Source organism: Malus sylvestris, chromosome 15 (assembly GCF_916048215.2).
Source record: "Malus sylvestris chromosome 15, drMalSylv7.2, whole genome shotgun sequence".
Lineage (NCBI taxonomy): Eukaryota > Viridiplantae > Streptophyta > Magnoliopsida > Rosales > Rosaceae > Malus > Malus sylvestris.
The window spans coordinates 41,855,292-41,870,203 of record NC_062274.1 but is presented as its reverse complement, the minus strand read 5'-3'; positions in this window follow the sequence as shown (position 1 = coordinate 41,870,203).

Genomic DNA, 14,912 nt, shown 5'->3' with positions numbered 1-14,912 from the left:
TAGTTCTACAGAATATGGTAAAATTTTGTTAAAAGACAAAGTCTATAAGTTAAATTTTACAAAGTAGACTAATAATAATAATAATTTGAACCGGTATAGTTAGCAATCTAATATGGCGTTAACCACGTCTAGTCTAGTACAATATTTTTCATTAATATGAACCATGTTATGCATATTATCTAAATGTGATTGTGTAAATCCTAGATAGTTTTGGTTTCCCAATTATGTATTATTCTAGTGATTCTTTTCCTAAAGTGTTGTACTTACTGGGAGGACAAGTTAATCATATTCTCTTGGTTTACTAAAAATACAGGCACTGACATAATAAAATAAACACAATCCCTAAGCATTTTACAATTTCTCCTTTCTCTCTTTGTTGCCACACCTTCTATTTCCTTCAGGCAAAATAAACCACAACATGCTCTTACATTGTGCTACGGAATCTGAAAGGGAATTTTTGTTACAAACAAGTCACCAATATCACCACGTAATTCAGGTTCTTCTAAAACATGATCTTAATTGTTGATATTTTTTCATCCTTGATTGCATAAACCTTCACCATAATGGATGTACTCGACTTTACGCTTTTGGAATTATATTTTCTGCATAAAATGTTTTTGCAGTCTATTTGAATTTTTTTTTATATATTTTGTGATTCGATATTGTGAAGAAGAAAAAAAAGAAAAAAAATTAGGGTTTAATAAAAAAAAAAACAAAAAACCCAGCAAGTAGCGACTTCGAGCTGCGTCGCCAAGCAACCCGAGTTGAGTCGACCTATGGAGCTTTGCTGCTCCCCAGAACCCAAAACACGACACCATTTTGGTGTTGTCCCTGTACCTATCCTTATATCTAAAACTTCACTTTGAAATGATTATTTGGGGCATCATGGACGTCATGTGATGTGCCGCATCCTCAAGTTACACATCGGCATCCCCTAACCGAAAGATTAGGCTACATCCCCCATGATTTCTTATGCAAAGCTTGTTAATTGGGTAAGTTCAACGGATTCTCCAACCTTTCTTCAAAGGATTGAAGGGGACATTTGTGGATCGATTCAACCTCATTGTGGACCGTTTAGATACTTATGGTATTGGTTGATGCTTCTACATGTTGGTCACACGTGTGTCTCCTATCCACAAGAAACGCTACATTCTCTAAACTCCTAACTTCAATTATTAAGCTAAGGGCTCACCTCCATGATTATCCGATCCAGTCAATTTCGACTGGATAATACTCGATAATTCACATTGAAAACCTTCGATGACTATTGCATGTCGATTAGGATTGAAGTTGAACATCACATACCTCATGCTCATACCAAGAACGGCCAAACATAATCGTTCATTAAGCGCCTCCAATTGATCGCTCGAACTTTAGTCATGTGTACCAAACTTCCAATTTCTGTCTGGGGCCATGCAATACTTCAGCAATGCTGGTCCACCTGAGGCCTGTCACCACCCAACCTTATTCTACTATTTAGTTGGTAACTGGATACAAGCTCGACATCTCGCATCCAAGCGTTTTTTGTTGTGTCATCGATATGCCAATTACACCGCCCTTACGTATGAAAATGTGTCCTCAGAGAAGGATGAGAATCTATGTTGGATATGATTCTTGTTCAATCATTTGTCACTTATAACTTTTGAAAGATGATCTCTTTACCGCACACTCGTTTCGCCGATCGTCACTTTTTTGAGACAAACTTCTTGTCGTTAAGAGAAAATAAGAACGTCACCATTCCAGAAGAACAATGTGAATTATCGTGGACGACTTCCACTACATCTCATTAGGATCTAGCACCGCACATTCTAAAACTAAAGTGTGAAGAATCTTAAATCTTCAGAGCATTGGTCAAAACATGCCGGATGCATTTACCGATTTAAAAAAGGTGACGAGATCACATATACCAGCTACAAACGTTTCTGCAAAGATTGACGTACCGTACGAACGTCGAACCTATATCCCAAAAAGATGGGATGCCATAAACGTATTAAGCAGATTGCCCTACCTCGGTGGACATGCCCAACACTCTGCAGCTAGTCAATCATATGCTTTCATCCAAAAGTGTGGCATACCAGTTGGTTGAAAGGATTCACAACTTCTAAAGACAAAATCCACGGCATAGGCTAGTGAAACTAGCGTGAATCCGACCATATAAAAGATGAATCCACCTCCCGAAAATCAAGCGATTTGGGTCCACTATGCTAGCTTAGATGATATTTGGGTAATGAATGAGATAATCAACGATGCATTCACATATGCATTAGCTATTGAAATCATGCAGAGCGATGATATTGAACACCATTTTGTTAACGAATGTCGACGTTGAATAGATTAGGCCCGTAGTTAATACATCGCCACATGTGAAGTTCATTGGATGCAGGTGGGATTTTGTAAGAAAGCATAATGAGAAGAATCATATTGTAAGGCTTTCCTTGTCGCTTAAGGGTTTTCTCAACGCCCTAAAATTGACTATAAAAAAACTTATACACCAGTCATGGATGTGATAACGTTTCCATACATTGTCAGTTTGGTAGGTTTCAAAAGAACTGACCATGCAGTTATAGACGTGGTAATTGCATATCTTTATGAGGATCTTGATACGGAAATCTATATGAAAGTTTCAGAAGGATTTTCATTAACTGGATCAAAAAGTTCTAGACCACAGAACACCTTTTCAATTAAATTAAGGCGTTCCTCTAAGGATTGAAGCAATGCGGACAAATGTGGTATAATTGTTTACATGAGTATTTGACTAGTCAAAGATATGTAAACAACAAACTATGCCCTTGCGTGTCCATTAAGAAGTCACATTTCGGATTTACAATTTTTGCAGTTTATGTCGATGACATGAACCTCATCAGGACTCCAAAAGAGCTCGAGAGAACCACTACGCACTTGAAGTTAGAATTTGAGATGAATGATGTAGGGAAAACTTCATATTGTCTTTGTCTGAAGATCAAACATCGTTCAAATGGCATTCTTTTACATTAATCGAACTACACCCAAAAGGTGTTACGTCATTTTAATGAGGATAAAGTGAAGCCTTTGAGTGCTCATATGGTCGTCCGAACGCTAGATGGAAAACGATCCGTCATAAAGACGATGATGAAGAGATCTTGGAACCAGAAGTTCCTTACCTTAGTGCAATTGGCTTATTATTGTACTTATCTTAGTGAACTAGACCTGACATCTCCTTTGTTGTGAATGGTATAATGAGATACATCAATGAACTTACACACAAACATTGGTAGGTGTTAAAAACATCTTCCGCTACCTCAAGGTACGACAAATTTGGGTTTATTCTATCCCTACGCATCCTCGAATGGAGTCGCCACCCCATCGGTTCTCGAGTTGATTCATGCCTTGTTGGTTATATTGACGCATGGTACTTGTTTGACCCGTATAAGGCACGTTCTCAAACGGACTAATTCTTTACCATTAGAAACACTGAAATATCTTAAAGGTCAACCTTTTCACTAAGTTACTGTCGAAGTCTACTTTTCAGAAGCTTGTCCAAGGAATTGGTATGCGTAAACTTTCTGAGTTGTAACATTGTTAGTTCTCTTTGGAAGTATGTCAAACTCAGAGGGAGTATCCCGAAATACATTCATTTAACCTTAATATAATATTTTCCCTATGATTAGGAGCATTGTCCCTTTTGGATTTTTGCTACTTGAATAGGTTTTAATGAGGCACCTATCATGGGTTGGTCATACCCTTGTATACATTCCAAATGCGTTTAAATTGGCTTTGCATCCTGTTTGTACCATACTTAGGGCCTCTGTATTTAGATCTCGTATAAATACTCAGATGACTCAAATGTAATTATGTAATAAATGAAGGGGCAAATATGTAATAAGTGAGGAGCCCTTAGTCTATAAAAAGACTCCTCACCCTCCTCATTTGGAGAGGCCAATTCTTGGGCCTGACTCCCACCCTTAGAAGCCTCACTCTCTTATTTAGAGGCTCTATTTCCCTCTCAGAGAAATACTATATCAGTGTGGATGTAGCCCAAACCTTGGGGTGAACCACGATACATCTTGTGTTCTTTACATTTCTTGTAGATTCACAGTCGGATTCACATTGTTCCAAGACCTCCAGTTTTGTGCATCAACATTTGGCGCCGTCTGTGGGAAACAACACGAAAGTTATGTCGGTTCTCTTTCATTTTTTCACCTCTACCATGAATCTGCAAAATCTACAAAAACCTAACAACCCAAATTTTTCCCAGAAAACCCACGGAGCCACCTCCTCTCTCACTCAGTTTCTCTCTACAACTACAAGACAAAATCCCACAACCTATTTCTTTCTAAAACCCAAATCTTTCTCTCTCTAAAATCACTTATTAAATAACCCATCAGCTCACTAAACCCACTAGCTCTTCAAAAGCTCATACACTCGCTACTCTTTCTCTCGGTTGGTATCTCAAGTTTTGGTTTTGGATTCGGAGTCGGGTCGAATGATTTCGGGTTGTTGAGAAAATGGATCCTCCACTAATCAACGAGTCTTCCTCCTCAGTAGCTAACCCAGCTCCTCACAGTACAGAATCTTTAATTTTGTTGGCATATGTAGGATCTTAGCAAAGCACCAACCAAGGATTCCAATCCACGTTTCCAGTAAAATCCTTTACCCACCGCAGCTTCAGACCATCCGATTTCTGCAGTCATGAGGTGTCGCTCAATTCCCAGAATGATTGCGTATTCTCTCCCCCTCCTATTACTCTTCCTCATTGCCTTTTTTGCTCAGAAGTTTGGGGTTAAAGCTGAGAGGGGTGACTCCAGGGGATCCAAAGATCTGAGTCGTCGGAGCAAGGTCGGCACGCGAAACAGGCGTTTCGGGGCCGGCCTCATCCGGCGCCACTGAGCGAGTCGAGGCTATTAGGTCTGATAGCAAAGAGGTAGTAGCGAGTCAGAGGGCGAACAGAGTGAATCACACTGGTGATTTCTCGACGATCGAGCGATGGAAGCCTTTCCCGGTGAAACAGGACGGCCAACCTTCCGACGTTCATTTGTTGGGGAATGGTTATTACTCTTGCTCAACCTATTATGCTTACTGAACCTGGTCCTCGTAGTGTCAAATTCTTGACTCTTACTAATCCCCAGTGTCAGTTTTCTCTTGCTTGCATATCGAACACTGGAAGCAGGACGCGGGTCAGGCGGTACGAGCTGGGTCGGACTCTCGGGGTGGGCAATTTCACCAAGACCCAACGCGAAGGCGATGGTTCTGTTGCCAAGAGAGCCATTGGAAGCCGTGAGTTGAGGAACCTGGATCCTTTTCTGATGCTAGATCACTTTTTAGTATCCCTTCCTGCTGGATTTCCTAACCACCCATATAGACTGTCACATACATGTTACAAAGAGGCTTTGCTTTTAAAGACCCCGAGAGTCACGAGGATGCTAAAGTTGGCGAATCCAATGCCACTTTAGAAAAAGAAGCCACGCACTCAGAATACAAGGAGACATGGTGATGCCAACACCGAAAGTGAAGAAATTATTCAGATTCCATCACATGGGTAGACTGTTCACTTTAGCTTTAATCATGTAAGCTACAGTGAGCATGTAACTAGGGTTAGGTTTGTAAACCTAAGTGGTTAATCATCTATATGCAAAGGGAGGCTTTCCTCTGTGAGAGCACATGGGGGACATTGCAAAAGCAAAAGAAGATAAAAAGAAGCAAACATAATTACGGTGGTGATGTCATGCAGAAGAGGGAATTATGGGCGTGACCCATTGAGCAGAGGGTCGGATTTATTTTTAAATGATGTAATTTATTTTTCTTATATTTCGGAGACATCTGTATAACCCCATCAAAGGGTAGTAAAAAAAATAAACGGCAAGCCTAAAGTAATGAGCCGCAATGTTATGTGAAGGGCGAAGGTCCATATGCCCAAAAGAGCCAGGCCCTCTATTATCACCAACCAGGTGATCAAAAGTACGTCCAGTGCTACAAAAAATTATTCGGCAGCCTGCTGCTATTACCACCAACCAGGTGATCAAAAGTACGTTCAGTACTTCAAAATTATTCGGCAGCCTGCTGCTATTATCACCAACCAGGTGATCAAAAGTACATCCAGTACTTTAAAATTATACATGAGCAGTACTCATGTCAATCATACATAAACATTCATGAACATCACTCATGTCAGTCATACATAAACATTCATGACCATCATTCATGTTAACATTCATGAGCATCACTCATGTCAACATCCATGAGCATCACTCATGTCAATCAACATAAACATTCATGAGCATCACTCATATCAATCAGCTTCGAAAGCTTCATTTACAGAGCTCCAGCTTCAAAAGCTACATTTACAAAGCTCCAGCTTCAAAAGCTTCACTTGCAAAGCTTCACCTACAAAGCTTCAGTGCAGGGTATACAAATACCGACCCCGAACAACCGCCATTTCGGCCCATACATGGATTCAATTTGAAGTCTCTAACCAACAGACTCTATTGACCGAAGACTTGGGGGACTACACTATGTACCATATATTGGGCTTCATGAAAAATAATTGGGGGACTTAACCCATTATTTATGTATTGAGGAGTGAGCCCTTATTCTATAAAATGGACTCCCTCACTTTCATTAGAGAGCACCCATCACTTATGTATTGAGGAGCGAGCCCTTATTTTATAAAAAAGACTCCCTTACCATCATTAGAGAGCATCGCCGCCTGCTAAGCAACCGCATCGCCGCGAGCATCACTCTTAGCCCATCACTTATGTATTGAGGAACGAGCCCTTATTCTATAAAAGAGACTCCCTCACCATTATTAGAGAGCATCGTTGCCTGCTGAGCAACCGCCTCGCCGCGAGCATCATTCTTAGCCCATCACTTATGTATTGAGGAGCGAGCCCTTATTCTATAAAAGGGACTCCCTCACCATCATTAGAGAGCATCGCCGCCTGCTAAGCAACTGCCTCGTCGCGAGCATCAACTCTAGCCCATCATTTATGTATTGAGGAGCGAGCCCTTATTCTATAAAAGGGACTCCCTCACCTTCAACACCACATGCCGAGCCAACCAAGGCAACATAAGCCACAAACCGAGCAGCCTCGCAACATGTGCTACTTCTAATTAAGCATCATTTCAGATTGAGCACCGCTTCATATCAAGTATCAATTTTAGACGACATCTAGTTACTTCGGCCCACACATGGACTGAATTTTAAGTCTCCAGCCAAAAGACTTTCTTGACTGAAGACTTAGGGGACTACTGTTTGTACCATACTTAGGGCATCCGTATTTAAATCTCGTATAAATACTTGGAAGACTCAAATGTAATTATGTAATAAATGAAGGGGCAAATATGTAATAAGTGAGGAGCCCTTAGTCTATAAAAGGACTTTTCACCCTCCTCATTTAGAGAGGCCAATTCTTAGGCCTGACTCCCACCCTTAGAAGCCTCACTCTGCTATTCAGAGGCTCTTTCTCCCTATCAGAGAAATACTATATCAGTGTGGACGTAGCCCAAACCTTGGGGTGAACCACGATACATCTTGTGTTCTTTACATTTCTTGCAGATTCACGATCGGATTTATGTTGTTCCAAGACCTCCGGTTTTGTGCATCAACACATCCAACTCGCCTTTTTCCTTGGACTATGGGTTTTTGTCCCATATTGGGTTTACTATAGCTGGGTTTTGTGAGACTTATTTGCATATGCAAGTTCTGTTTCTTTGAGACTAATGTATTCCTAGTTCAGTGCTAACAAGTCGACTTCCTCACCTTTACCAAACCTAATTTTGCATCTACTTGAGTATTTACACACTTAAGGGGGAGTTTTATGAATATTATCTAAATGTGATTGTGTAAATCCTAGACAAATTTGGTTTCTAGATTATCCATTATTCTAGTGATTCTTTACTTATAAGATTGTACGTACTTGGAGGACAAGTTAATCCTCTCCTCTTTTACTATAAATAAAGATACTAGCATAAGGAGAATCACACAATCCCTAAGCAAAGTACAATTTCTCCTTTCTCTCTCTGCTGATGCACCCTCTCAGTCCCTCATATAAAATAGGCCACAACAAATCAATTATTTTTGAAGTTATTATTGAAAAATCATGCATGAAAAAAATTCATTGAAATGGAAGTCTCTTAATTATGATATATTAAGCGAACATAGTTTGTCAAAAAATAATGAAATGTTGCATAATAATAATTAAAGGGCTAAACGATTTTTCAATTTGTGTGAACTAGAATGGTAAATGTAGGGGTGGTTCAGTATGGGATACCAAACCGAAACCTTAGTCCTAATTCCCAAACCAAAATTTTTGGGATTCCCAATTTCAAGACCGATCCCAAACCAAAATTTCGGGAATCCCAATTTTCGAGACAATCGGGAATCCCGAAATATTTTTAGGCTTTTGGGCCTTTGGGCTATAATAACTTGGTTGTGGCTGTGTAGTGTGCAGATTTTGCAAATCATGTAAATATATTGGGCTGTGTAGTGATCAAAATTTGGTTGTGGCTATGGCTGTGCAGTGGAAAATCATGTATATATTGCAAATCTGCACTGCATATCTTGGCTGTGCAATGGAAAATCATGTATATATATTGCAAATCTGCACTACACATCAGGAAAGACAGCAACCTTGTTAATCTATGTTTCAAGCATCATTAAGAACATTCAATTTTGATAATTAAGGGGAAGAATGCCCTTTCAATTTCATTATGCGATATCATTAAAGTGTTAAATTCATTGGTTCAATCCAATCAATTGTGCTTAAGCTACTAAAATGATGTTAAGTGGAAAACGTTTAGAAATAGAGAAGAGGAAAGTATGCTCAACATACTCATGCATTATCTAATGTTTTCATGTTCAGCATAAATTGGCATGCATTCATCGCTTCTCAATGGAACAAAGTTCCAAGAATCTGAAGGAATCAATAGAAATTCCATGTTTGATTTATATTCAACGGTTGAGATTAAATCTCAACATAATCCGACGACTATTAAAATTCTAAATATATATTTAAAAATTAAATTATATATATATATATATATATTTCGGTTCGGTCCGGGATTACCGAAATCCCGAAAATTTGAGACAGATTCCCATACCAAAATTTCGGGATCGGTTCGGTATTGGGTACCAAAATTTTCGGGATTTTCGGTTTGAGATTTTTTCGGTTCGGTTTCAGGAATTTTTCGGTTCGGTTTGGGATTTTTTGTATTTTTTTCCAGCCCTAGGTAAATGTATGATAAACAAAAAAAAATTAGTAGTTCGGATTATAAGATTACTTGTGGAACGGACTCATATGAGAGTGATTGTCATGTTAAATTAATATCTAATTAGCGCTTGGGCTCTCCAATTATATGTAATGAAAAAAATTATATTGTTCTCTATCATCATCTTATATATTACTTACCTTTAATTAATTACATATTGAAATTATCATGCATGGGTACTACCGTAAAGGGAGTTTTACGTACGCCATTACATCACTTAGAGAGAGAGAGAGAGAGAGAGAGAGAGAGAGAGAGAGAGAGAGAGATATATATATATATATATCAACATGATTTTTATTTAATATTTGAATTTTGAAGCATCAAAGTTCATTTTCGACTTAATTTCTTCAGCTACATGATTGACTGAAAGGGTACCCTAGTTGGTTGGTTGCTGGTGATGGTACTTGCCGTCACACTTTAATAAAATTATGGTGGAAAATTCTGCGCTTAAATTCAAAATATACCGAGAGTTATTGTACCAAAAATATGTACATAATTAATGAAACACACAGAGAAAATTGATTAAAAATGTTTGATGACCATGAACTTTTCTTTTGTCAAAGATTAGGTTTGCATTATTCAAATGCATTTTTAATATGTTTCTTTTGGTATTTCCTTGGGAAACAAGATACAGAGCCAGCTGCATATATTAAATGGTCACGCACAAACATGTGTATGATGAATATAAGTTCTTTTCTTTTTCAATCAGCACCAAAAACAAAAAGGTATATCTAAATTATTGTCGACCACTCCTCAACATTTTCATTTGTTTCTTTCTTTATGAAAATGGAGGGGTGGCAAGTCACAATTATCTATCATTCGGGTCCGGAGAGACCATGAAGAATTTCATCATGCCTATATATTTTCATTGAAACAATTAAACAAGTAGAGGAAATAAATATTAGTATAGTAAATTGGAATTCTATCTCCCTATTTCATAAGCGAAAAGTTTAAAATTCCACTTCAGTGAATGACAAATTTGAGATATCAAATTATTATAACTAGTATGTTATAAGACTTAGTTTTAATTTTTACCTCTTAAATGTAAATATACTGATGTATAAAAAAAATAAAAATAAAAATTGAACCAAGGGCAATGATAGGTGCACAAGATCATTAGTTAATTAGTTATTTAAAAGAAAGTAAAGGTTTGAAGAGTGAGTCAGTCATGACGGTGCAAATTTATAATCTGACCTCAAATCACTAATTATAACATTGTTTTCTTCATTTGAAATCTTCCTTGGTTTCATAATTGTAGTCACTTTTATCTCGTGGATGTGATCAATGACTTGTAATTGTTAATTTTCCACCGAATAATGTGATCATTAAACAAATTTTGGTCGATAGGGCTGAGTTATCATTTCATATCTCATTTTTGGGCTGGTTATTCAAACAATCTGCCCGCATGGCTCATTTTTAAGTTCAGTCTTAAGTTTCGTTTTTAGATACCCATAAATTTTATTTAAAAAAAAAGACTCTTATATCCTTTTTATAACAATTTAAACTCATTTTCAAAAGTTTTCTAAGACCTGCTACATCGGCCCGCGAAAGTGCCTAAAACATTCTCCACCCGATCCAAATAGACTGGCACCCAGCCCAAGCCACCTTCTAGGCCGGTCCAAAATGTGCTAGGCAATGTGAAGAACGGCGTTTCCTTCTTCGTCTTCATCACTGTGCTAGATCCGAGCCATACAAACTTAGAGTGCACAACCAAATTTGAATTGGAAGTAGGATGATCTTAGTCGGGTTCAGGTGGCGTTAGGTGAGGAGGGGGTTTATGGGTTGGGAGAGATCCTTGGCCGTGGGTCTGTTTGTCTATGGTGGTAGGTTTGGAAAAGAAGTTGATTTCTCACTGTTGAAGAAGTCGATTTCTCATCGCTGAAGAAATCACTGGCTTGTGGTTTTGGTGGTGAAGGGAGAGGGAAGGACGAAGGGGGAAAGGAGGGTGAGGATGAACGGCGGAGAGCTCGGGGACGCAGATGAAGTTCTGCTTTTACTTTTTTTTTTTTCTTTTTTCTTAAGTTTTAAAATTAAATTACCTATTCACCAAAAAAAAAAACCCATAACCGCAGTTTTTTAAATGAGATTTGTTTTTATTATTATCTACGTGGAAGATATATTGTGGGACCTGTGATGTACATGTGTGCCGATAACAGAATTTGTAACGGACGTATTATATTGAAATGAAATAATAATTAACCTATGAAATTGAAATGTTTTAAAGATGAATGCGGTTGCAATGTCATTCAAATTTGAGAGAGAAAAATGTAATTTATCCTATTTTATAAAATAAAAAAGTTAATAATATTTTAAATGGGCAAACGCATTTTGTAGGGGTGAAAATCGTTTATGCCAACGCATTTTGTAGGGGTGGAGATTATTTATGCCAGCGCATTTTTTAAGGGTGGAGATGCATTTGGCCAATTACTGTTCATTGGGTCTATAACTGTTTTGTCACATCCCGACCCGGGGTGGACCACTTTTCGGACTCGCTCCACCACCGTAGCACGATATTATCCGCTTTGGGCTTACCATTCCCTCATGGTTTTATTTTTGAGAACTCACGAGCAACTTCCCAGTGGGTCACCCATCCTGGGGGTGTTCGAGCCTCATTCTCGCTTAATTACGAAGTTCCTACGGAAGCCGAAGCCAGTGAGATGTTACATTTAAAGATCATTCCCCTAGGCGATGTGGGATGTTACAATCCACCCCCCTTAGTGTTGGAAATGTGCCCTAAAGCCAATCATGTGATGATACTTTACGGACATTTCACATGTTAAACTAATCTAGTTTAACATATAAAGGGCATAGATTATTGTTTGAGCCGTCTCATATAAATGTTATATGCTTAAACGATAAAGTCCAAGGAATATGTGATTGGGAGAATGTAATCTAATGAAGTTAGATTCTTGAGACCATTCTTTCGTAGACACATCCTAAACGTTCCTGATCATAGGATTGCCAATTGGGCATTGACAGTCCGTCAAGATCGGTACGTACTATGTCTTCTCTCAGGGAGAGTGATTAGTCTCGAATCATTGGTGTGTGTGACATCAAGACAAGTACGGTAGGTGCTCAATAGAGAATGAGTTCACTGAACGCGATCAACGGGTGAATTTTTGGTGCCATGCTTTTGGGAAAATTCGGCCAAAATCAAAGGGTGAATTTTTGGGTTCTTGTTTGACTTGTTAAAAGTGTTTTAATGTGTTCTTTGGAACCCCTAAGTACCCTAGTTTGGTTAGATGTTATTTCCCTTAAGTAAGAATGGTTTTGGAATGTTTTTGGGTGGAAAAAGTTCATGGAAAAATTTGGGTTTTTCATGGATGTTCTTCATTGTTCTTGATGTTCTTGCCAAGAACAAAAAGGTTTGGTGTTTTGATTCAAAGTTTTGATTTATTTCTTAAAGTATATGTGATATGTTTTTAAATGATTTATCATGTATTTAAAGTGTTAATTATTTGTATAAATGATGATTGAAATAATAATGATTGAATTATTTCATAAACATATCCTTTTACATACACTTGCATGTTTTTTGACAAAACTTACAAATCAACACACACACCACTCTTATCCTCTCCCTAAAACAGGCCACTCCCTCAAAGGGAGTACTTTTGGGGCTTTTATGCAATTACATAAAGTTTTGATACTTTTGTGTATTTGCACTTTGGCCCAAAAGTTTACGTTTTTACGTTTAGGTCCAAAAACGCTAAAGGACAAATTGTTTTGTTCCTTTAATGAAGTTTTTGCATTATTAAAAGTTTGGGTTCTAGTTGTATTTACATGAAGTTGTGACTTTTGTGTATTATACAAAGTGACCCCAAAAGTTTTTGTTATTGCAATATGGCCCAAAAGTTGAGGTTAATTGCAAGATGGCCCAAATAGGATGAGAACAAAATTGTTTTGTCTCTTTAAATGAGAATTGGATTTTCATTTTGTTTAGCTCCATTTAAATCAATTTTATGGATACAAAAACCAAATGAAAATGTTGCATTCAATTTAATTAGTTAAAGTGTTAATTAATTAAAGGGTGATTATGAACCTAAGCCTAATATAATTGAGCTATGTGAAAGGCGTTTCAAATTTGTTTGAACCATGGGAATGTGTAGATTAAATTTTGGTTGTAATTTGATTTGATCAAATGTTGTAAAAGGGCTTAAGCTCTTCTTTACTTTAAAGTAATTTGTTATATGCAAATGTTGTAATGAGCATAAGCTCACCTTTACTTTGAAGTACTTCTTTCTTGCTTTATATGATATGCATGAAAATGAAGTAGTTGGGTCCAACGCCCATAAGACAACACGCCTTAATGTGATTAAACGCGTAACTAAAATCAATCACCATTCCTAGACCGAGGTTCAACACAAGGCTCGTGTTGAATCTAAACAAAGGTTCATAATCATCCTTAGGCCCTAAGGCAACTATATAGTCCATCAAATGAATGCAAAGTTTATGTTAGTAGTATCATATACTCTTGCTTTAAAAATCGTTTTAAAAGCATAGTGGGAGTATTATGTACAACTAAAACAAAGAGATGGACCAATAGTTGTAATAGAACCAAAATAGTTTTAATAGAGATTAAAATGTATGTTTATATGTGATGAGACCTAAAACCCTCAACCAAACCAATATTAAGTTGATAAGCGAGAGATGTTTAGAATATCTCTTCGTGGCCTTCCACCGTGGTGGGATCCAATCGTTTATGACTTGTACACCGGCTTCACCCTATCATGGGGGAGTACAAAGTGCATGCTTATACTCAGGAGGAATCCATATACATATGATGAGGTGAGTGTAGGCAACGAGGATAGCTATATATCGTATCATCGTGAGGCTATTCTTGAACCCCTTCACACACTAAGCATGGTGGGAAGAACTTAACTAAGTGCAATGGAACCAATATCATATCATTGTGAGGTTACATTCTCTAGAGGCCAAATAAGATGGGTACTTGCATGAGTTGCAAATGAGTAAGCGTACTCTCTCATTATTATTGTTGCTAGCCATATATCGTATCATCGTGAGGTGGGCTTGGTAATAGTGAGCCTCCCATAACCTACTAGGAGTTTCATCCAAAACTCTCGAATTCCTATGAGGGATATGGAATTTTCCAAAAATAGTGGGTGGTGCTATTTGATTTAAAGACCCAAATCAAATGGCTTAAAATCAATCAATTTATATTCGTTATGTATTTGATTACCAATATATTTGCAAACGCTATCCAACACTTGACAAAACCGAACGTTTAGTTTACGGACTTGGTACTACAAAACCATAGATTGTCTTTAATGGCTTGTAAAAGTACCAAAGTAGTCTCATCCTCACAATCTTACTATTGATAATGTATCATTAGAAGAATATGTTAGAAAAGGTCTATCATAAAGAGGACAACACTTTTAATGTCATAATTCTTCAATTACAATTTGTTGTATGAAGAAATAGGAGTTGCTTTGAACAACTCTTAGTCAATGCAAACACTTAGTGCTTGTTTCTTTGTTAAATGAACAAAGAACTTGAGAAGAAAGCACAAAGGCATGAACACTTTATGTGCCATGTTTCTTCACTTACAAATTGTTGTATGAAGAAATGAGAGTTGCCTTGTACAACTCTTGAAGGTTTGTAATTATGTTTAGAACATAATGGTTGGTTGACAAAAATAGTCCATTAAC